The sequence below is a fragment of the Onychomys torridus genome, chromosome 16 (genome assembly GCF_903995425.1).
Source record: "Onychomys torridus chromosome 16, mOncTor1.1, whole genome shotgun sequence".
NCBI classification, from domain to species: Eukaryota; Metazoa; Chordata; class Mammalia; order Rodentia; family Cricetidae; genus Onychomys; species Onychomys torridus.
This window is the reverse complement of record NC_050458.1, coordinates 11,902,998-11,926,321: the sequence shown is the minus strand read 5'-3', so window position 1 is coordinate 11,926,321 and position 23,324 is coordinate 11,902,998. Positions and strand designations below refer to the sequence as shown.

The 23,324-nt window shown below is 38.1% G+C and overlaps 1 protein-coding gene across 1 annotated transcript in view; it reads right to left on the bottom strand.

Annotated features, from left to right (window-relative positions):
* Window positions 1–23,324, bottom strand: part of LOC118597235 (protein SMG5-like) — a 45,867-nt gene that overhangs the window by 5,715 nt on the left and 16,828 nt on the right. The window contains exon 2 of the mRNA XM_036208611.1: window positions 9,427–9,524. The gene's annotated coding sequence lies outside the window, so the exon portion shown is untranslated. The remainder of the gene's footprint in view (window positions 1–9,426; window positions 9,525–23,324) is intronic.

Genomic DNA, 23,324 nt, shown 5'->3' with positions numbered 1-23,324 from the left:
ACCATTGTTTAAGGTTAGAATTAAACAACAACACAAACTTCATAAAGCCTACAAACCTACAAATTCAGGGGAACTCAATAACTCTCAACTGAATTATCACTGGGTCAAGGAAGGAATAAAGAAAGAAATTAAAGATTTCCTAGATTTCAATGAAAATGAATACACCACATACCCAAACTTATGGGACACTATAAAAGCAGTGCTAAGAGGAAAGTTTCATAGCACATAGCAACTTATAAAGAAGTTAGAGAAATCTCACACTAGGAACTTAACAGCACACCTGAAAGTTCTAAAACAAAAAGAAGCAAACTCACTCAGGAGAGGTAGAGGTCAGAACATACTCAAACTCAGGTTGAAATCAAGAAAATAGAAACAAAGAAAACAATACAAAGAATCAATGAAACAAATAATTGGTTCTTTGAGAAAATCAGTAAGATAGACAAACCATTATCCAAACTAACCTAAAAGCAGAGACAGACTTTCCAAATTAACAAAATAAGATGAAAGGGGGGAACATAACAACAGATGTTGTGGAAATTCAGAGAATCGTTAGGTCATACTTCAAAAACTTGTACTCCACAAAATTAGAAGTCTGAAAGAAATGGACAAATTTCTTGATAGGCACTATATACCAAAATTAAATCAAGACCAGATAAAAAATTTATATAGACCTATAACCCCTAAGTAAATAGAAGCAGTCATTAAAATCTTCCAACCCAAAAAAAAAAAAAAGAAAGAAAGAAAGAAAGAAAGAGAGGGGTGGGAGGGAGGGAGAGAGGGAGGGCAGGCGGGCGGGTGGGCAAGCCCAGGGCCAGATTGGTTCAGTGAAGAATTCTACCAGAATTTCAAAGAAAATCTAATACCAATACTCCTCAAATTGTTCCACACAATAGAAACAGAAGGAACATTACCAAATTATTTTTATGAGGCTACAGATACCCTGATACCCAAACCACACAAAGATGCATCAAAGAAGGGGAATTACAGATCAATCTCCCTTATGAACATTGATGCAAAAATACTCAATAAAATACTTGCAAACTGGATTCAAAAACACATGAAAAAGATCATTTATCATGATCAAGTGGGCTTCAACCCAGAGATTCAGGGATAGTTCAACATATGAATATCTGTCAATGTAATACACCATATAAACAAACTGAAATTAAAAAAAACACATGATCATCTCATCAGATGCTGAAAAATCCTTTAACAAAACCCAACACCCCTTCATGATAAAAGTCTTAGAGAGATTAGGGATGCAAGGGACATGTCTAAACAATAAAAGCAATGTACAGCAAGCCAATTGCCAACATCAAATTAAGTGGAGAGAAACTCAAAGTGATTCCACTAAAATCAGGAGCAAGACAAAGCTGTCCACTCACTCCATATCTATTCAATATAGTACTTAAAGTTCTAGCCAGAGCAATAAGATATCAAAAGTAGATCAAGGGGATACAAATTGGAAAGGAAGAAGTCAAACTTTGGCTATTTGAAGATGATGTGATAGTTTACATAAGTGACCCCAAAAATTCTAGCAGGGCACTCCTACAGCTGAAAAACACCTTCACACCTTCAGTAATGTGGCAGTATATAAGATAAATTAAAAAAAATAATAAAGTAGCCCTCCTATATATAAACGATAAACAGGCTGAGAAAAAAATCAGAGAAACAACACCCTTTACAATAGTCTCAAATAACATAAAATATCTTAGGATAATTCTAACCAAACACATGAAAGACTTGTATGACAAGAACTTTAAGTCATTAAAGAAGAAGAAATCAGAAAGTGGAAATTTATCCCTTGTTCATGGGTAGGTAGGATTAACATAGTAAAAATGGCAATCTTACCAAAAGCAATCTACACATTGCAATCCCCATCAAAATCCCAAAACTATTCTTCACAGACCTCAAAAGAACAATACTCAACTTCATGTGGAAAAATAAAGAACCCAAGATAGCTAAAAACAATCCTGTACAATAAAGGAATTTCTAGAAGTATCACCATCCCTGTGTTCAAGCTCTACTATAGAGAACAGCTTGGTTTTGACATTAAAAACAGACTTGTAGATAAATGGAACCAAATCTAAGACCCTGACATAAATCCACACACCTGTGAACATCTGATTTTTGACAAAGAAGCCAAATATACAAATATACAATGGAAAAAGAAAGGATCTTCAAGAAATAGTGCTGGCATAACTGGCTGTCATTGCTGTCTATCAGCTGTATGTAAAAGAACGCAAATAGATACATATCTATTGCCCTCCACAAAACTTAAATCCAAGTGGATCAAAGACCTCAACATAAAATCAGTTACACTGAAGAGAAAGTGGGAAGTAGCCTTGAACATATTGGCAGAGGAGACCACTTTCTAAGTATAACACCAGTAATACAGACACTGAGATCAATAATTAATAAATGGGACCTTCTGAAACTGAAAAGCTTCTGTAAGGCAAAGGGAACTGTCAATAAGACAAAACAGCAGCTTATAGAATGGGAAAAGATCTTTATCAATCCCACATCTGATAGAGGGCTGATCTGCAACATATATAAAGAACTCAAGAAGCTACACATCAAAATACCAAATAGTTCCATTTAAAATGTGAGGTACAGATCTAAACTGAGAATTCTCAACAGAAGAATCTCAAATGGCTGAAATACACCTAAAGAACTGTTCAACCTCCTTAGTCATCAGGGAAATGCAAATCAAAACAATCTGAGATAGATAGAGATCCTGAACCTGAGAACAACCTAGATGCCCCTCAGCTGAAGAATGGACAGGGAAAATGTGAAAAAATTTACACAACAGACTATTAAAAATTTACACAACAGACTATTACCCCATTGTAACAAACCAATGGTATTATAAAATTTGCAGGAAAATGGATGGAACTAGAAAAAAAAATCATCCTGAGTAAGGTAACCCCCACCCAGAAAAAGAAACATGGTATGTGCTCACTCATAAGTGGATATTAGGAGTAAAGTACAGGATAGCCAACCTACAATCCACAAGCCCAGAGAGGCTAGAAAACAAACAGAGCCTTAAAAGGGATGCATGAATTTCCCTGGGAAAGGGAAATAGTTAACCTGGTAGTTGATGGGGAGGATGGGACTTTGAGGATATGGGTTGGGCAGGCTAGGAGCAGGAAGTGGATTGGGGAGACAATGGAGTGGGAGACGTTTTGATAGGAGGAACATTTTGGGTCTAGTAAGACACCTGGCACCAGGAAAACTCCCAGGAATCTTCAAGGATGACCCCAGTTAAGACTCCTAGCAATAGTGGAGTGGGTACCTGAACTGGCCATCTATTATAATCAGGTTGGTGACTACTCTAATTATCATCAGAGAGCCTTTATCCAGTAACTGATGGAAGCAGATACAGAGATCCTCAACCAAGCACTGGGCTGAGCTCTGGGAGTACTCCTGAAGAAAGGGAAATGGAATTGTATAAGCCAGGGGAATCAAGGTCATGATGGGGGAACCCACAGAGACAGCTGACCTGAGCACATGGGAGCTCATGGACTCATGAGACTGCATGGGACTGACCTAGGCCCTCTGCACGTATGTGACAGTTGTGTACCTTGGGCTGTTTGTAAGATTCTTAGCAGTGACATCAGGACTTGTCCCTAGCGCTTGAGCTGGCTTTTGGGAACCTGTTCCCCATGCTGGATTACCCTCCCCAGCTTTTATGCAGGGGGAGGAGCTCAGTCCTCCCTTAACTTCATGTGCCATGCTTTGTTCAAGCCCATGAGAGGTTAGAGAGGGGGACAGATGTTGCAGGGGAAGAAACTGGAGGAGAGGAGGTAGGAGAAACTGTGGTCTGTATTAAAATAAGTAAAAAAATTAATGAAATAAAAAATAAATTAACCTAAACAATCTAAGATCAATGAATTGCTCATGTGCATGCATATATGAAGGAAATCGGGTTTAGAAAAGTATAATTATATAGACTTAGAGAAAGAAGGATTACTTGAAAAAAACAGTGGAATATAAAATAATATGACTATATATTCCAAATCTAATATATAACATGGACATTTAAAGATATTGATAAGTCCCCCCCCCAAAAAAAAAAAAACCTGTAACACTTTGTTTAACAGACATTCAACTGAAACTCCTTAATTTATGTAATTTAAAAATATTACTTTTGAATGACTGGCATAGAAAAAAAACTAATAATTAAACATATGTTCTAAATCTAAAGCTATGTGGGCTGGGCTGAGGATACACACCTGTGATTTCAGCTTCCCTGGAGCCTGATGTGTATATGGTTATCAATCAGCCCTGGCCATCCTGGCTAGTTTAGCAGAGTCCTGACTCAGAATAACAAGTAACTGGGTACACAGCTCAGTTCTCACCTATCATGTGCAAGGCCCTACATCCAATCCCCCAAATTACAAAAAGTAGCTAACTAGACAGCATTTCAACTGAGTACTAAATATAAATAGCTTTGGATGTCAAGTACACTGGGTTGATTGAACGCATGTATTATACTATCCACACAGAAGGATAGAGCCAGGGCAGCACAGGGAAGGTCTTGTGTCTCTGACTAAAATGGGAGAAGGTGAAAGTAAAGAGAGATGTGGACAGCATAAGAGAAAACAATTTTGCAGGGAAACAACAAAGAGGACAGAAATTGAATCAGCAGCACCAGATCCTGGCAAATGTCCAGAGCAGCACATCCTTCGAAATAAGGGCTCACATGGTTTTTCTCCATTCTAAGCTGACTGAAGGAAGGGAGAGAAAACCTACCATGCAAATATCTAGAGAAGACAGTTCTACAACCTAGAAGAGATTAATATCTCCCCTCCTTCCTCCATCTCTTTACCTTCCTCATCCCCTCACACACAATTTGTCTAAAGAGAAATTATCTTATCAAACTATGAGAAAGGAAAACATTTTTAAGGCATTTGAAGAATTTACCTAAATAAGCCCCTGTTAGGAAAGTAGAGAAGCTATAGCTAAAATACTAACTCACAGCAATGAAAGGAAGTTTTCTAAACACAAGGGTTTCTCATTTAATTTAGGAAAATTGTACATGTCCAGAGAAGGTAGAAAATGCATCAGCTTTAATCTAATTTCTCAGTTTTAAGAAAGCTGAAAAAAAAATACTTACAAATACTGCTTTTTCTGCTAAGTTCTGCAAACAACAGTATAATAAGGAGACTGTTGATCATGCAGCCATTGATTTTCTCATCTATATAGTACACAAAAGTACTGTCGTAAATTCATGGAGCCAAACTATAATTTCTCACAATTATTTCCAAACCAAATAATTACTGAGAATTTCTCACTTTGCCTGAGTGGATGTGAAGCAGATCTGGCTCCTGCACCACATAGCTCTCATACTAATGGTTATGCCTGATTCTCCTTTGCAAGCTTTAGAAAACATTTCCCAGCAGGCTTACTAACAGGAGGTGATGGGACACAGCTGTTCCTAATGAATTCATGGGCAATAATAATTCCCCAAAGCTGATGTTTCCTGATCTAAAGTTTGTGAGATCCTAGGGTCTTCATTATAAAATGAATAAAATTAATCCCCTTCAATGAAAAGAATCTAAATGAGACTGTAAGATCCCACCTTTGAACTCCCCAGTAAGCTGAACTCCTAGAGTGTATGTCTGCTCAGCCTCTGGCTTCCTAGGTCTGAATTTCAGCCATAAGGCTCCCAATGCCTTTTAAATACAGTACTTAACCTAGGCCCCCATATTAGTTCTACATAATTGGCATAAGCTTGGTTCACAGGAGATCTGACTCAGGGTGCTTACTTGGATAGGTAAGGCAGACTCAGAAATGACCCAGACAACAGAAAGACAGCAAGATGGACAGAAAACAGAAGTTAAGTTAGAAAAGTATTACACAGCCAGGCAATATGATGCACACCTATAATTCCAATACTAAGGAAGCTGGGTCGAGACAACTAAGAGACTGAGACCAGCCTGGTGAATATAGTGACTTCAAGGCTAACCTGGGCTACATGGTGAGAACTTGTCTTAGAGAATCAATTATCCTTACATAAACTAAAAATGAAAAAATACAAAGATGAAGTTAGTAAAATATTCTATTTATACCAAGCATGGTAACCTACATCTGTTCAAGGACAGCCTGTGTGACATTGAGAGACTCTGTTAAGAAAGACAGACAGACAGACAGGCAGAAAGAAAGAAAGAAAGAAAGAGAGAGAGAGAGAGAGAGAGAGAAGGAAGGGAGAAGGAAGAAAGAAAGGAAGGAAGAGAAAGAAAAGCCAAGTACTTCTGCCTCTAATAAATATGCAACAAAATAAATTATGAAAAGATTTAACAGAAGTACAGATTTAAACTCTAAAAGTTACAAAACATTGTTGAGATGAATTAAATAATTAATTCTATTACTAATTACTAATATTTACTAATCATAAGGTTTAATATTATAAAAGGGAAATAATCACCAAATTCATCTATAGATTCAATACCATCCATTTTAAAATCCTTTCTAACGTTTCTGTGAGAATTCTAGAGCATATACTACTATTCACATGAAAGGGGTAGCTATACTTACCTGGCATGGCAAATGCTTGACTTTGATCTCCAATATATACTCCCCACCCCTCAAGAGAAGGAGGAAGAGAAACTAAAAACTGAGTGGGCTTACAATTACTATTTTCAAGCTTGTAACAAACTAATTACTGAAAAAGAAAGTGAAGAAATAAACACTTACAGTTAAAATCCACTTATTTCAACAAGAATGTCAGATATATCAGTGAAGAACCATTGTTTCAACAAATGGTCCTGGACTAACTGGATATCCACTTTCCCAAGAATGAGCTAGACCCCATTCTTTAGATACTCACATAAAGAATCAAAATGGATCACAGACTCACTGTAAGAACTGAAACTTTAAAACTATGTGAATAAAGTTGTGGAGAAAAATATATGTCATGCTGAGTTAGGCAAAGTTTTCTTGGATATAACAACAAATGATAATACCATACCCAACTCTTCCATTCATGCTTCCATGAAACTAGAAGGGCCCATTTACTGTCCTAAGGAAAGAACATTTATTGTCACCTTAATAGAAAGATTAAAATTAATCGTTGTCCAGTGTTCTGGATTTCATTATGGCTGCACAAAGTGTGTACCTGACTTTGGGATGTCTAAATGTTCTGGAAACTTCAGAGACACGACTCTGATTATTTGAAAATACCATTCTCTAGCACTACAGAAACACAAAAAACAGTCTGGACCCAGGCAAGAGAAATCACTCAGTGGGTAAAATCACTTGACATACAAGCTTGGGAGCCCAACTTTGATCCCCAGAATTCACTAGGGTTAGAAAGAAGGAACTAATGTGTGGGGGCCAAAAGAGGCTGCCTAGTAAGGCTTTGCTCAAGGTCAGAAAGTCTAAGTTTGCTCTGCCCAGCAGGGCTGCATAATAGGATGATTTGTCCAAAGGCAGGTATACAGGGTATTTTGAATGGTCTACACTGTTGATACTTTAAACTTTGACCTTGGAAGGGGGAGGTCTTTTGACTAAAAAAGCCCATTATGAATAAAGTCAGGGTGACTGGGTATTGACTCAGGGCCCTCCCAAAGCTATCCTGTGTGGTGATGTTGTGTCCCCTAAAATATTGTGCACCCTAATAAACTTATCTGGGGTCAGAGAACAGAACAGCCACTAGATACAGAGGCCAGAAAATGGTGGCACTCACACCTTTAATCCTAGCCTTCTGGAGGCAGAAATCCACCTGGATCTCTGTGAGTTCAAGTACACACTGGAAAAAGTCAGGCATGGTGACTCACATGCCTTTACTCACAGGATGTGATGGCAGAAAGGTATTTAAGATACGAAAACCAGGAACTAGAGCTAGTTAAATCTTTAGGCTTTTGAGCAACAGTTCAGCTGAGATCCATTTGGCAGAGGACTCAGAGGTTTCCAATCTGATGAAACAGGATCATCAGCTGAGGAATTGGCAAGGTGAGGAACCTGTAGCTTGTTTTGCTTCTCTGATCTTCCAGCGTTCACCCCACCACCTGGCCCAAGGTTTGTTTTATTAATAAGACCCTTTAAGACTCATGCTACTATCCTGTGTCTTTGTCTTTCTTGTCTCTGTCTATATTTGTATCTAATACTTCCTCATTCCTCACTCCTCCCCTAAGAACCCTTCGACAGGTCAAGGCTGGCCTCCTACACTAAGGTCAGAGTTGTCTTCTATCCCAAACATATGCATGGGGGCACAGGTACATCCCCACACACATATCATACACACATACACAATGACAATATATAAAATAAAATTTAAAAGAAAAAAATGTTTCAATGTCTGGAAACCTCATACATATGTTATAATTTATAATACAGTGTAATTTCTGTGCATTTTAAACAACATACAGAAACATCTCCTCCTATCCACAAATGTCAAATATCTTGTTTAGAAAAAAAGCAGTGGCTATTTTCTTTTAATGTTTAATATTTTCATTTTTCCATATGTAATACATATGACTTTTGCAACCATTTGTAATTGAAGGCAAACCAATAAGCATTTTCAAAAATTTTTGAAAAGAATATCTTGCATGCCTTCAGGGTGAAGAAGACATTTATAAACAGGTTCCAATATTACAAATATACTGACTAGAGGCAAAATGTTGATAAATTTTATTACACTAAAACCAAGAATATGTTTTACTAAAATATTAATATAGTAAAAATTCTGTTAGCAAAATATATTCATAATATTTAAAAGATAAATCCCAACATCAAGAACATTAATTGGGGAGCAGGCTGGAGATATGGCTCAGTATTTAAAAGCACTGGCTGCTCTTCAGAGGACCTGGGTTCTATTCCCACCATCCACATGGAAACTTACAACCATCTGTAAGTCCAGTCCCACAGGATCTGATGGGCCTCCATGAGCACTATATATATGCACACCTGTGATTCACAGAGACATATATGCAGGCAAAACATCCATATACACAAAATAAAATACACAATAAATAAATATATATATAATAAATAATCTGAAAAAAATTCAATCTTCAGTCAAATACAGTGTTGCAAGTCTGTAATCCCAGTAGTTAGAATTCAGAGGCAAAAGAACCAGATGTTTAAGGTCTGGTTCCACTATATAGTGAGCTTGAGGCAATCCTGAGCTACTTGAGATCCTGTCCCAACGAGAAGAGAAGGAGGAAGAGGAGGAGGAGGAGGAGAGGGGAGGAGGAAGAGGGGATAGCTGGTTACCAAATAATTGGAAATGTACAGATTTTTAGTAACTGAATTTGCAAATTAAAAACACCATGAAGTACAAGATGTATCATCCAGCTGTAACATGTGAAACACCTGACAAAACGAACTATGTGCTTAGGTAGAGAGCGAGGGGATATGTTATGATATCATCTATTTCAGGATGCTAGGGGCTTGACCCCCTACTGTTGAAAACTCACATACCTTACTATGCAGCACCTTCAGGTTTGGACTCACACAGAAGAGAGCTCTTGCCTCTGCAAACCATTTGACAACAGAAAAAATGTCCCTAGCAGCATTGTCTGTAATAGATGAAAGGAAAACAAACAAAAACTCCAAAACTAGAAATAATCTAATGGTGTATCAACAGTGAATTGAATTGATTACAATATATACATGCACTACATTGTAAACATAAATGAGCAGCCACATTACCCCCATCCTTATGGACATATCCCACAAACATAATGTTGGGCAAACGCAGCCATCTATAGAACCTAGAAAACATAATAGTATGAAACTAAGACCCAAATGGGCAAGACTGAAAAATGTATTCTTTATGGATACTCACTTGACAAAAGCAGAAAAAAAAAATGGAAGTATATTAACCACTGAAGGAATCGTGTGTATAGTGTGTGCCTTTGTACATTTTATATGTAAATTTGGTCACTTAAAATTTAAAGTTCATATAAAAAGACCAAATACAAAGTATGTAACATACTGTGTGTGTACATGTGCACTCATGCCTTCATGGCTGTGAATGCAGGGGCTCATATGCCATAGTAAGTGTGTGAAGATCAATGGACACACTCAGGTATTAGTTCTTTGTTTTCCAAATTGTTTCAAACAGGGTCATTTTGCTATTTTTCTGCTTCATACACCCATGATCTTCCAGAGAGTCTCCTGTCTCTGTCTCCCCAGGAATAACACTAAGATTATGGGCACTTACTCTATGCGTCCAGCTTTATATGAGTTCTGGGAAGTTGAACTCAGGTCCATCATGCATGTTCAACAATCATTTTTACCCACTGAACCATCTTTGTAGGCCCATAGGGCTTATATCTTCAGAGGATTGCTATACTGACTCTAGATAGCTTGAATAAGAAATAACATTAAATACTAAATAATTATTTTCTGTTAAAAAGATAAATTTGTTCAATAAAATGATCAAAATTATCAAAACAATTTTCTGTATAAAGTTAGAACTAGAAGAGTTCTTTTTTAAGTAATCTTTCAAATTACAGATGATGCCCAGATGTTGGAGGTGAGTTTGGTGTGGTCAGCCAGTTGTATCTATAAGAGGTATGAAAAACCTCAAGCCCATCACTACCTTTTGTTCTCTGTATAGTATGTTGAAACATTTTTTCTTATTTGTTTTCCTCAATTTCGTTGACAAGATTCATGCTGCAATCATGCATTCAGTCTTGTGGAAATGATAAGCTTGTCTGTTTTTACAAACTATATTCCTATTAAAGACACATAGCCTATGACAGAATCTAATAAAATGACCAATTTAAATGTAACTCTCATAAATGATGGCACCATATTTCATCAACTGAATAAGCTCTAGAATAAGATGTTGAGAATATATATCTCTCTAATTATAACACAAAGAAATTTCACATAATGGTATACTTTGATTTCCAAAGAAGTCAATTAATTGAAAAAAGATTAAAAAATGGGATTCTTTTAAAGACAGAATCTTGTATATATCCCAGTCTGGCCTTGAATTAATGATACTTCTGCCTCCTGAGTGTCTGGATTACAGATGTCCATAAGTGTATCCAGTAAAATATTTCATTATAACTCTCTAAGAATAGATGAGCTCTCTGATGGGATAAAGATCTTCCAACTATGGACAGAATTCAAGCAGAAATTATCCCCATTTGTACATCACAGGTGAATTTTGCTTGTGGGTAGGAGCCTGGCTTAAATGAATGTTAATATCCTTCTTTGTCATTTTAATTGTTTTGACTCATACAGATTGTTTAGGAAAACCAGCCCTTACATGATTGTGAAATCCTGTGAGGAATTCCACTTAGGGTTCTTGTCTCTACAATTTCTATTTGTCCCAATATCTGTCGCTTGGCAGAGCAGGCAGTTGGAAAAGACAGCTGGACATGAGGGAGAGAGAGTAAGTAAAATCTGAAACCACACCATATGCAAAGACAAACAGGAACAGAAAAGTAACGTGTGATGTGCTTCCCTCCAGTGTGGTGGATGCCTGACCTACAGGAGAAGCTGGCATCCTTCATCAACCAGCACCCTCCTTTAAAAACCAAACTTTCCTTCCTTTCCTCCTGTGATGACTCATTAAACTATTTTCAGATGCTGCTTACCAAATTGCTATTGATGTATCTAAAAACTAAAATCACCTTATCTGTTTAAGACAGTCTGGATGAAGAAAAGAAATTGCAAGTTCCCCAATCCGAGGCAGGCCTGGTACCATCAAGCACCAGTGTGCTGACAGAGAAGCATATATAATCATTGCCTGACTGCTATGCTTCAGTTCCAGAAAGCTGCAAGGACAGACTTCTCTGCAGTTTGAGATGAGTCTGAACTTTCCTGTCAGTGACAAGGTTAGAACTGCACACCTCCCACACAGAAAATGAATCAGACACAAGGAGCCTGGTTCTTCCAGAACACCAAGCACTTCTGGAAGCCACATTAACGCTTTCAAATACTGGAGGATTTTTTAAAAAGGGAAGGACAATTGGGAAAGAAGTCACTAATAACTGTTTCACAGCAGTGGAAACAGTGTATCCAACGCTATGGGTAACACTGGAACATTGGCAGAAACGTCAAAGAGGAGGAAAGAACTGAGGTGACTGTAGTTATGTGAGAAATACTGTCCTAGGCTGCAATTGTTATGCCTCACATGCATCAAAATTTCAAACTATAAGGTACAGTCACAGGCATGAAGCAAACAAGACAACATATTGAAAACTGAGGTGAGCTCTTATAGGAAACACTGAAGCTGAAAACTTTCAGGATGCATGGCATGATGCCAAATTCCCAGAGGCTGCTGCCAGTGCCCCTGCACCTGCATCCTCTGCAGAACCAGGGGAGAATGGTTGACTTCATAGAATGAAACTGACAAAAGCACAGTGAAAACAGGAGTAGATTAGGTCCAAGTCGGGTAAGCATAGAAGATGGTCCAAAATGACGTCTAGGAGAACTTTCTTCTTGCGCTTCTTAGCTGATCTCACCTGGTTCTAGATTACAGTCCACACAGCTACCAGCTTCAGAAAGCATATGGACTAGCCAGGGTCACCAGAGATAGCCTTTGACTTCTGAGTACTATCTGAGCAAAGGTGAACCCTGCAACCAATAGGGGGCACGAAAAACAATAGCTGCAGGTAAGTGGGCCAATGATCACCTTCTCATCTTGGGTAACACTGTGAAAATCAGCGGCTCTCCCTGATCATCATCATCAACAACAACAATAACAACAACATCAGAAACAACAACAGCAGGAGCAGCAGCAGGCAGCTGGTTATAAATATGTTCTTTTACTCCCCAAATTAATGTATCAAAAACTCAGCAGGGGGTGAGGGTGGGGATCCATCCCTCTGTGCTTTATTCTAATGCAAAACACATCTAGGTGATCTAACACAAAAAAAAGCAGTTTTGTAAACCAAAAAGTGGGCAGGTGCAAGAGACTAGGAATATGTTACTGAGAAGCAATGATCTAGAGTACATGTTAACAGTGACCTCTCCAAGGTAATGCCCCCTTCAATTCCCAAATTTAACAGGAGAAAAACAAGACTTGAAGAAGGGAGTTGCCAAGCTTACACTGTAGAGAAGAAAGCTGAATAAATGAACTGCATTAAATAATAGGAACAAAGGGTAAGACTCCAGCCCACAGCACTGGCAGCTTTACCAAGGCCAGGCTGGTCCTAGGGACCCTGGGTAAGTCACCACCTACCACCCACTACACCCCTTTAAGCCCACCCAACAACTCCAGACTGCACCCCCTCATCTGGGAATCATATTCTGGCCTATAACTTCAGAAGAAGACATGTGCTTTACCAGAGGCTAGGCCAGATCTAGGAAGCCCAGCTCTAGCAGAAAAATTCTGCCACACCAGAGGCCAGGCTGTACTAAGAATCGCAGAAGCCAAACAGGTACCCAGAGGTACAGAGGCCAAATAGATACTTGGAACCACACAGGCAACATTGACACCCAAAACCCCAGAGGTTTTAAAAATCCCCAAAGCCCTGGTGGATATACCCTACTGGACGTGAAGACTTGCTAGTCATCAGAACTCTTGGTCATTTAGATGGAAAGACCAGAGAAGAAACAGAAACCAAGGAATAAAACATCCATATAACAAAGACAAACACAGGAATCAACACCTAGATCTATAACCATCTCAAACCCAGATGCCTAAATGCCAGTGTAAGAACACAATCAGTAACAGAAAGGGCAATATGGCACCACAAAAAAACCAGCTATTCTATGACAGCAAGACCCGAACTTTCCAATGCAGCTGAAGCATAAGAAAACAAGTTAAAAATAATTTTAAGAAGATGATAGAGGTCAAAGAGAAAATATCAGGCACTGAAGAAATGGTAGAGGAAATAGATTTATCAGTTAAAGAAAATGCTAAATCTAAAATATTCCTAACATAAAGCATCCAGGAAATCTGGGACACTATGAAAAGACCAAATCTAAAAATAATAGGAATAGAAGAAGGGGAAGAATCCCAGCTTAAACACTTAGAGAATATATTTAACAAAATCATAGAAGAAAATTTTGCCAACAAAAAGAAGGACATGCCTATAAAGGCTTACAGAACACCAAATAGATTGGGTCAGAAAAGAAAATACCTACACCACATGAAAATCAAAACACTAAACGTACAGAACAAAGAAGGAATATTAAGCATACTCAAAAGAAAAGGCCAAGTAACATATAAAGACAGACCAATTAGAATTATACCCAACTTCTCAACAGAGACACTAAAATTTAAAAGGGCCTGAATTGATGTCTTGCAGACTCTAAGAGGCCACAGATGCCAGCCCAGAGTACTATTTCCAGCAAAACTTTCAATCACCATAGATGGAGAAAACAAGGTATTTCATGAGAAAGTCAAACTTAAACAATATCTATCCATAAATTCAGCCCTACAGAAGGTACTAGGAGGAAAACTACAACCCAAGGAAGTTAGCGACACCCATAAAAAAACAGGCTTTGGTAATCTCACACTAACAAAACCCCCAAAAAGGGAAACACACACACACACACACACACACACACACACACACACACAAACAATACTAGCACCACAACCAACAACAACAAAATAATAGGCATTAACAATCACTGGTCATTAATATCTCTCAATATCAGTGGACTCAACCCAATAAAAAGGCACAGGCTATTGGAATAGATACGAAAACCAGACTCATTCTGCTGCATACAAGGAACACACCTCAACATCAAAGATAGCCATTACCTCAGAGTAAAGAATTGAAAAAAGATTTTCCAATCAAACAGACCTAAAAAGCAAGCTGGTATTCAATATATCTAACAAAATAAACTTCAAACCAAAATTAATCAAAAGAGATAAAGAACGGCATTTCATATTCATCAAAGGAAAAATCCACCAAGATGACATCTCAGTCAAATGCAAGGCCACCCACATTTGTAAAAGAAACATTGCTAAAGCGTAAATCACATATCAAATCCCACACATGAAATTTGGGAAACTTCAACATGCCATTCTCACCAATGGATAGGTCATCCAGACAGAAACTAAACAGAGAAATAATGGAATTAACAGACATTATGACTCAAAAGGGCCGAACAGATATGTATAGAACATTTAAACAAAACACAAAAGAATATACCTTCTTCTCAGCACCTCATGGAATCTTCTCCAAAAACTACTATATACTCACCCACAAAGCAAGTCCCAACAGATAGAACAAATTGAAACAACCCACTGTAGCTTATCAAACCACTATAGATTAAAGCTGGATTTCAACAATGACAAACAGAAAGCCTACAAACTCATAGAAACTGAAGAACTCTCTACTACATTACCACTGTGCCAAAAAAAAGAAATAAAGAAAGGAATTAAAGATTTCCTAGAATTCAATGAAAATGAATCCGCAACATACTCGAACTTAAGGGACACAATGAAAACTGTGCTAGCAGGGAAGTTCATAGCAATAAGTGCATTCATAAAGAATGTGGAGAGATCTCATACTAGTGACTTAATACACACCTGAAAGCTCCAGAACAAAAAGAAGTAAACACACCAAGAGGAGTAGATGGCAGAAAATAATCAAACTGAGGGGTGAAGTCAATAAAATAGAAACAAACAGAACAACACAAAGAATCAATGAAACAAAGAGTTGATTTTTTGAGATCAACAAAATATATAAACCCTTATACAAACTAACTAAAAGTGAGAGAGAGAATATCCCCAAGTTAACAAAATCAGGAGGACATAACAGACTCGGGGAAAATCCAGGGACTCATTAGGTCATACTTCAAAAACATGTACTCCATAAAATTGGAAAGTCTAAAAGAAATGGACAATTTTTTTAAATTTTACTTTATTATATTTGTGTTTTAATTTTACACATCAGCCATGGGTTCCCCTGTCCTCCCCCGTCCTGCCCCTGCCCCCACCTTACCCCCATCCCCTCCCCTCCACCAAGACTCCCCTGGGGATTCATTTAAACCTGGTGGATTCAGTACAGGCAGGTCCAGTCCCCTCCTTCCAGGCTGAGCAAAGTGTCCCTGTGTAAGCCCAAGGTTCCAAACAGCCAGCTCATGCACTAAGGACAGGTCCCTGTCCCACAGACTGGATGCCTCCCAAACAGTTGAAGCTATTCAATTGCCTCACTTATCCAGAGGGCCTGATCCAGCTGGGGGCTCCACAGCCTTTGGTTCATAATTCATGTGCTTCCATTTGTTTGGCTATTTGTCCCTGTGCCTCTCCAATCTTGGTCTCAACAATTCATGCTCTTACAGTCCCTCCTCTTTCTCGACAACTGGACTCCTGGAGCTCCTCCTGGGGCCTGGCTGAGCATCTCTGCATCCACTTCCATCAGTTATTGGATGAGAGTTCCAGCACAACCTTTAGGGTGTTTTGCCATCTGATCACCAGACTAGGTTAGATCAGGCTTTCTCTCAACCATTGCCAGCAGTCTACAGAGAATGTATCATTGTGAATTTCTGGGGACCTCTCCAGTACTCTGCCTATTCCTGTTCTCATGTGGTCATCATTTATCATGATCTTTTATTCCTTGTTCTCCCTCTCTGTTCTTGATCCAGCTGGGATCTCCTGCTCAATCATACCACAAGGGCATTTGCTCAGCTATGTTCATATCAGCAATGTTTGTAACAGCCAGAACCTGGAAACAACCTAGATGCCCTTCAACTGAAGAATGGATAAAGAAAATATGGTACATATACACAATGGAGTACTACTCAGCAGAGAAAAACAATGACATCATGAGGTTTGCAGGCAAATGGATGGATCTAGAAAAAATCATCCTGAATGAGGTAACCTAGACTCAGAAAGACAAACATGGTATGTACTCACTCACAGGAGGATACTAGATGTAAAACAAAGATGACTAGACTGCTACACAACTCCAGGGAGGCTACCTAGAAAACGGGACCCTAGGAAAGACACAGGGATCGCCTAATGACAGAGAAATGGACAAGATCTACATGAACAACCTGGACGACAGTGGGAGTAATGAAGGGCAAGGCTTGAGACAAATTTCTTGATAGATAATATTTATCAAAATTAAATCAAAGATCAGATAAACAATTTAAATATACCTATAACTGCTAAGGAAACAGAAGCAGTCATTAATAGTCTCCCCCCCCCAAAAAAAAGCCAAGGGACAGATGGTTTTAATGCAGAATTCTATCTTACGTTCAAAGAAGAGCTAACACCAATACTCAAAGTACTCCACAAACTAGAAACAGAAGGAACATTGCCAAATTTTTTCTATGAGGCCACCCTAATCCCCAAGCCACACAAAGATTCAACAAATTAAATTACAAACCAACTTCTCTCATTAATATTGATACAAAAATACTCAATAAAATACTAGCAAACCAAATCAAGAGCAAATCAAAAAGAGCATCTACAATGATCAAGTAGGCTTCATCCCAGAGATGCAGGAATGGTTCAAAGTACAAAAATCTTTCAATGTAATTCCCATATAATGAAACTTCAGGAAAAAAAAGACAATGTACACATCTCATTAGATGATAAAAAATCTTGGAGAGAAAACGGATACAAGACACACACCTAAACATAATAAAAAGTAATATATAGCAAGCCAATTGTCAGCATCAAATTAAATGGAGAGAAACTCAAAGCAATTCCAGTAAAATCAGGAACAAGACAAGGCTGTCCATGTCCATTCTCCCCATATCTATTCAATATAGCACTTAAAGTCTTAGCTAGAGTAATAAGACAACTAAAGGAGATCAAGGGATACACAATGAAAAGAAAGATGTCAAAGTATCATTATTCACAGATGACATGATAATATACATAAGTGATCGCAAAATTCTACCACAGAATTTCTACACTTGATAAACACCTTTAGTCAAGTGACTGGATACAAGATTAACTAAAAAAAAAAAAAAAAAAAAAAATCAGTAGTCCTCCAATATACAAATGATAAACTGGCTGAGAAAGAAATCAGGGGATCAACACCCTTCATAATAGACTCCAATAATATAAAATATCTAGATGTAACTCCAAGCAAGCAAATGAAAGGCCTGCATGACAGGAATTTAAAGTCTTTGAAGAAAAAAATTAGAGATGTCAGAAGATGGAGAGATCTTCTATGCCCATGGATAAGTTGGATTAGCATAATAGAAATGGCTATCTTACCAAAAACATTCTACAGATTCAATACAATGCTCATTAAAATCCCAACAAAATTCCTTACAGAGCTTGAAAGAACAATACACAACCTTATATGGAAAAAAAAAAAAAAACAAGGTAGCTAAAACAATCCTGTAAAATAAAAGAACTTCCAGAGGTATCACCATCCCTGATTTCAAGCTCTACTACAGAACTATACTAGTAAAAACTACATGGTGTTGGCATAGAAGACAGACAGGTAGGTGAATGGAATCAAATCTATAAGACCTAGACATAAATTTGAACACTTATGGTCACTTGATTTTTGAAAAAAAAAAAAAAAAAAAGCCCAAATTATACAATGGAAAAAAATAAAAAATCTTCAACAAATGGTGCTGGTATAACTGGATATCTACATATAGAAGAATACAAATAGATTCATATTTATTACCCTACACAAACTCAAGTCTAAGGAGATGGAAGACCTCAGCATAAATCTAGTTACACTGAACCTGATAGAAAAGAAAGTTGGGAATAGCCTTGAATGCATTGGCACAGGAGACAACTTCCTAAACAGAACACCAATACCACAGACTGACAATTAATAAATGGGCCTCATGAAACTGAAAAGCTTCTACAAGGCAAAAGATACTGTCAATACAATAAAACAGCAGTCTCCAGAATAGGAAAAGATCTTTACCAACCCCACATTTGACAAAGGACTGATTTCCAAAATATTTAAAGAACTCAAGAAAGTAGACATCAAAATACCAAATAATTCAATTTAAAAATGGGGCATCTAAACAGAGACCTAACAGAGATCTAAACAGAATTCTCAACAGAAGAATCTCAGATGGCAGAGCAACACATAAAGAAAATTTCAGCATCCTTGGCCATCAGGGAATTGCAAATCAAAACAACTCTGATATTCCATCTTACATCTGTCAGAATGTCTAAGATAAAAATAAAAATTAAAAAAAACAGGTGACAGCTCATACTTGAGAGGATATGGAGCAAGGGGAACACTCCTCCATTGACTGTGGGGTACAAACTGGCACAGCCATTTTGGAAATCAGTATGGCAATTTCTCAGAAAACTGGGAATCAATCTACCACAAGACCCAGCTATACCACTCTTGGGCATAGACCCAAGGTGTGCTCAATCATACAAGGACACTTGCTCAACTATGTTCATAAAAGCTTTATTTGTAACATCCAGAACCAGGAAACAGCATAAATGTTCCTCAACTGAGGAATGGATAAAGAAAATGTAGTTAGTACATTTGCACAATAGAGTATTACTCATTTGTTAAAAATGATGACACCATGACATTTGCAGACAAATGAATAGAACTAGAAAGAACTCATCTTAAGTGAGGTAACCCAGACCCAGAAAGATAAACATGGCATGTACTCACTCATAAGTGAATATTACCTATAAAATAAAAGGTAACCATGCTACAATGCACAGACCCAGAGAGACTAGGTAACAAGGACGGTTTAAAGGAGAATGCTCATATATATCTGGGAATAGGAAATAGAAGAGATTTCCTGAGTGGACTGAGGGTGGGTGGGAATGGGAACATGAGTAATCAGGTTGGGGCTGGTAGAGCAGGGGTTGGGGGGGGGTACTGAAAGAGACTACTGGAAAGGGGGAACTTATAGAAATTTGGCACAAGTGAATATCCCAGGAATCTACAAGGATGACCCCAGGTAAGACTCCTAGCAATAGTGGATATGTAGCCTAAACTGGCCATCTCCTGTGACCAGGAGATAGAAATATTATAGTGGAGGGATTGGGATACCAATCCAGCCACATAACCTTCAATCCACAGTCTGTCTACCTGGGGAATGTGCTGAGAAGACCTATGCCAGAAGAGGAGGCTCACTCCTGATACTGCCTGGAGCACCAGGATCCACAGGCCAAATGACCCTGACATTTCAGATAGAAACAAACACAACTGGAGAAAAATAAAATGTAATGTAATGATGCCTAACAATATTCTGCTATACTCATAGATTGGTGCCTAGCCCAATTGTTATCAGAGAAGCTTCACTCAGCAACTAATGGAAACAGATGCAGACACATAGCCAAACAAGGTGTAGCTCATAGAATTCTGCAAAAGATGAAGAGAAAGGAATGTAGGAGCCAGAGGGATCAATGACACCACAACAAAACCCACAGAATCAACTAACCTGGGCTCATAGGGGCTCACAGAGACTAAACCAACAACCTGGCAGCCTGCATGTGATTGACCTAGGCCTCTGCACATATGTTACAGTTGTGTAGCTTGGTCTTCTTGTGGGAGTCCTAACAGTTGGAGCAGGGACTGTCTCTGTTTCTTTTACTGGCTTTTGGGGCTCTACTCTTCATAGAGGGTTGCCTTGCCCAGCCTTAATACATGGGGAGGTGCTTAGTCTTACTGAAACTTGATATGCTGTGTTTTGTTGATATCCATGGAAGCCTGCATCTTTTCTGAATTGAAATAGGAGGAGTGGATTGAGGGGTGGGGACAGATGGTGGTGAGGGGAGGGACTGGGAGAAGAGAAAGGAAGGGAAACTGTGGCCAGGATGTAAATAAAATGGGACTAAAGTGAAAATAATAATAATAATAACAATCAGCAAAAAGAAGACAAGGACAGTCATAGCAGGTAACACTTGGAGATACTGGGAATGAAAATATAATAATTGAAATGAAAACTCATACAGGTACCTGATCCCAGGAAAGCTTAATACTGTAAAGGAGGTACTTCACTACTGGTGAGATGTCTTGTCAGGTAAAAGCACTTGCCAACAAGCCTGATGCCTGAGTTTGATACCTGGGACCCACACAATGGAAGGAGAGAACCAAGCCATACAAGCTGTCCTCTGACCTCCACTTATGAACTATGACACATGCATGCCTACACTATGACACATACATGCCTACAGTATGACACATGCATGCCTACAGACACACACACACACACACACACACACACACACACACACACACAAATAGATAAATGTAACTAAAATGTTTTAATTAGAAAGAACTTCAGAAGTAAAAATTTGAGTGAATGAGATCTGTGTAATACCATTTCTATAAATGAAAAGCAATGATTATTGAAACAGCATTATATCTTCCCACAATGTTTATGTGGACACACCTTGGTGAGCATAAATTAAAAAATGAGTAGAGGTAGGAAAGTGATATACAGTAGAAAAAAAGGGAGAAAATACAAAGTAAAATTAGAAAGGCATGGCAGAGAACTTTGATGTGCTCTGCTGTGAAAATGAGCATCATAAACTCAATTAATTCTCTGCCTCAGAGGACTGAAATAAAGTTTTTGAAAAATTCTATGTTAAAAACTGCAAAGAAGGAACTACACAAAATAGTAATAATTGTGTTCATACCAAATATATCTTGATATGTTTTCCCATAATTTTGGAAGTTACTATAAATTTGTATTTATAATACTCAAGTTAAAAAAAAAAAAGAATGCCTTCCTCCTAAAATCAGTGTACATACTGAGATAATCTGACACTAATCCTTTACTCATTTACAATATTAGATAGATTTTTTTTTCCTGGCTGTGAGTTAGAAGAAAAGCAGTACATTTGACGTGGTATCATTTTAAGACATTAACCCTTAAGATGACAAGACAGGCCTGCCTGTCAGCAAACGTCACCAGGAAAAGAAAAAAGGTTATCTTCATTTAAATTTTCTACATGTCTAGAATTTGATGTGTCCATTGCTAAGTTAACTTATCAACAATTCCTATTGTTGTTTCAACCAGGTTAATGATGAATCACCTTTTTATTACCAAATCAAGTTCCCTGATATTTCTCTTTAGATGCACATGAAAATTAAGATAGTCCTATTCTGTATTTTTGATACCACATGCAGAATTGTTAAATATTGTATTAAATTTGGAACATCATGCCAGTATTTTGTGAACTGAGATAAAAATTAATTAAAATAAATTTCCTTTTTGCAGAGTATGTTTGGATAGCATTTATTAATTCAAATGAGTCCACAAACATCATTTCTAGTTCCAAAATACCTTTATGATTTCCAAGCAGAGCTCTTTCTCATTAACAATCCATTCTGAGGCCCCCTGTCAGCTCCTAACAAATCACTAGGCTGTTTTCTGTCTCTCCAGATTTACCTACTCCATATATCTCAAAAACATAGAACCATATAATGCATTTTTCTTTGCCTTTTCTATCCTCTTCAGGAAAACCATTTTAATTGCTTGGGTTGTTAACTGCTGATTAGAACAAGCTAATCTATGTTGCTTTTCAGATAGGTGTCATTGTCCCTATCAGTAACCACCACTTGGTGCTAATTGAGGTGCTGAACACTGGAGCAAGCACAGCCTAGGTCTAACCTCCTCTCTTTCACTGTCTTCTCTAATCCTTAGCTCCTAAATCGGGCTCCTGGCAATGGCTTGAATCATATGCATACCTCCCACTTCCTCTTTTCTGTCCTTGCATACACTCACTCATAGAATGCACTTTCTCTTTTTGATCACCCTAAGGTAATCAGGTTGTGGTAACATATGCCTTTAATTCCAGTCCTTAAGAAGCTGAGACAGGAGGATTGCCAACCAGGACTACAGAAGTTCTGTCTCAAAATCAAAAATATAAGGAGCAAAACTCAAAGTTAAAATATCACCCTGCTTTTCAAAAACTCCCAAATGAAACTTCTTCTGACACCTCTTCCATCCCCATCCTCTCTCTCTGCCTGGCACATAGCTCTGCTGTTGGACTTACCATATTACACCATGAAATGTTTATGCATAAGCACCGTAGTAGAAATTAAATATTTTAACCCTAATGCCTAGCAGAATATCTGTAACTAAGAAATCAATAAATTGTTGAATACATAAAAGAATGGGAAAATGGACAAAATGTCCAGAATTTTCTGTGGACCAAAGTCAGATAAAATTGGATGATATTGGAACTCAAAGCAGCATTAACACCAGCATGGGCACCCTCAAAACATGATCAAACTTTGAGTTCCTGGCCCCAATTCAAGACCTATTGAGTCAGAAATGACAAGTAGAGGCCAAGAATCTAGTGTTAACAAGCCCCCCACATTGCTGATATGCACAAGATTATACACACTGGCTTGAAAATACAGAAGACAACAGCTGTCTTAACGCAGCTTCTAAGAGCCACACTTGGGCTCGTGAGATGGCTCAGAAGATAAAGGCACTCACCACCAAGCCCCATGACCTGAACTGGATCCCTGAGATTCATA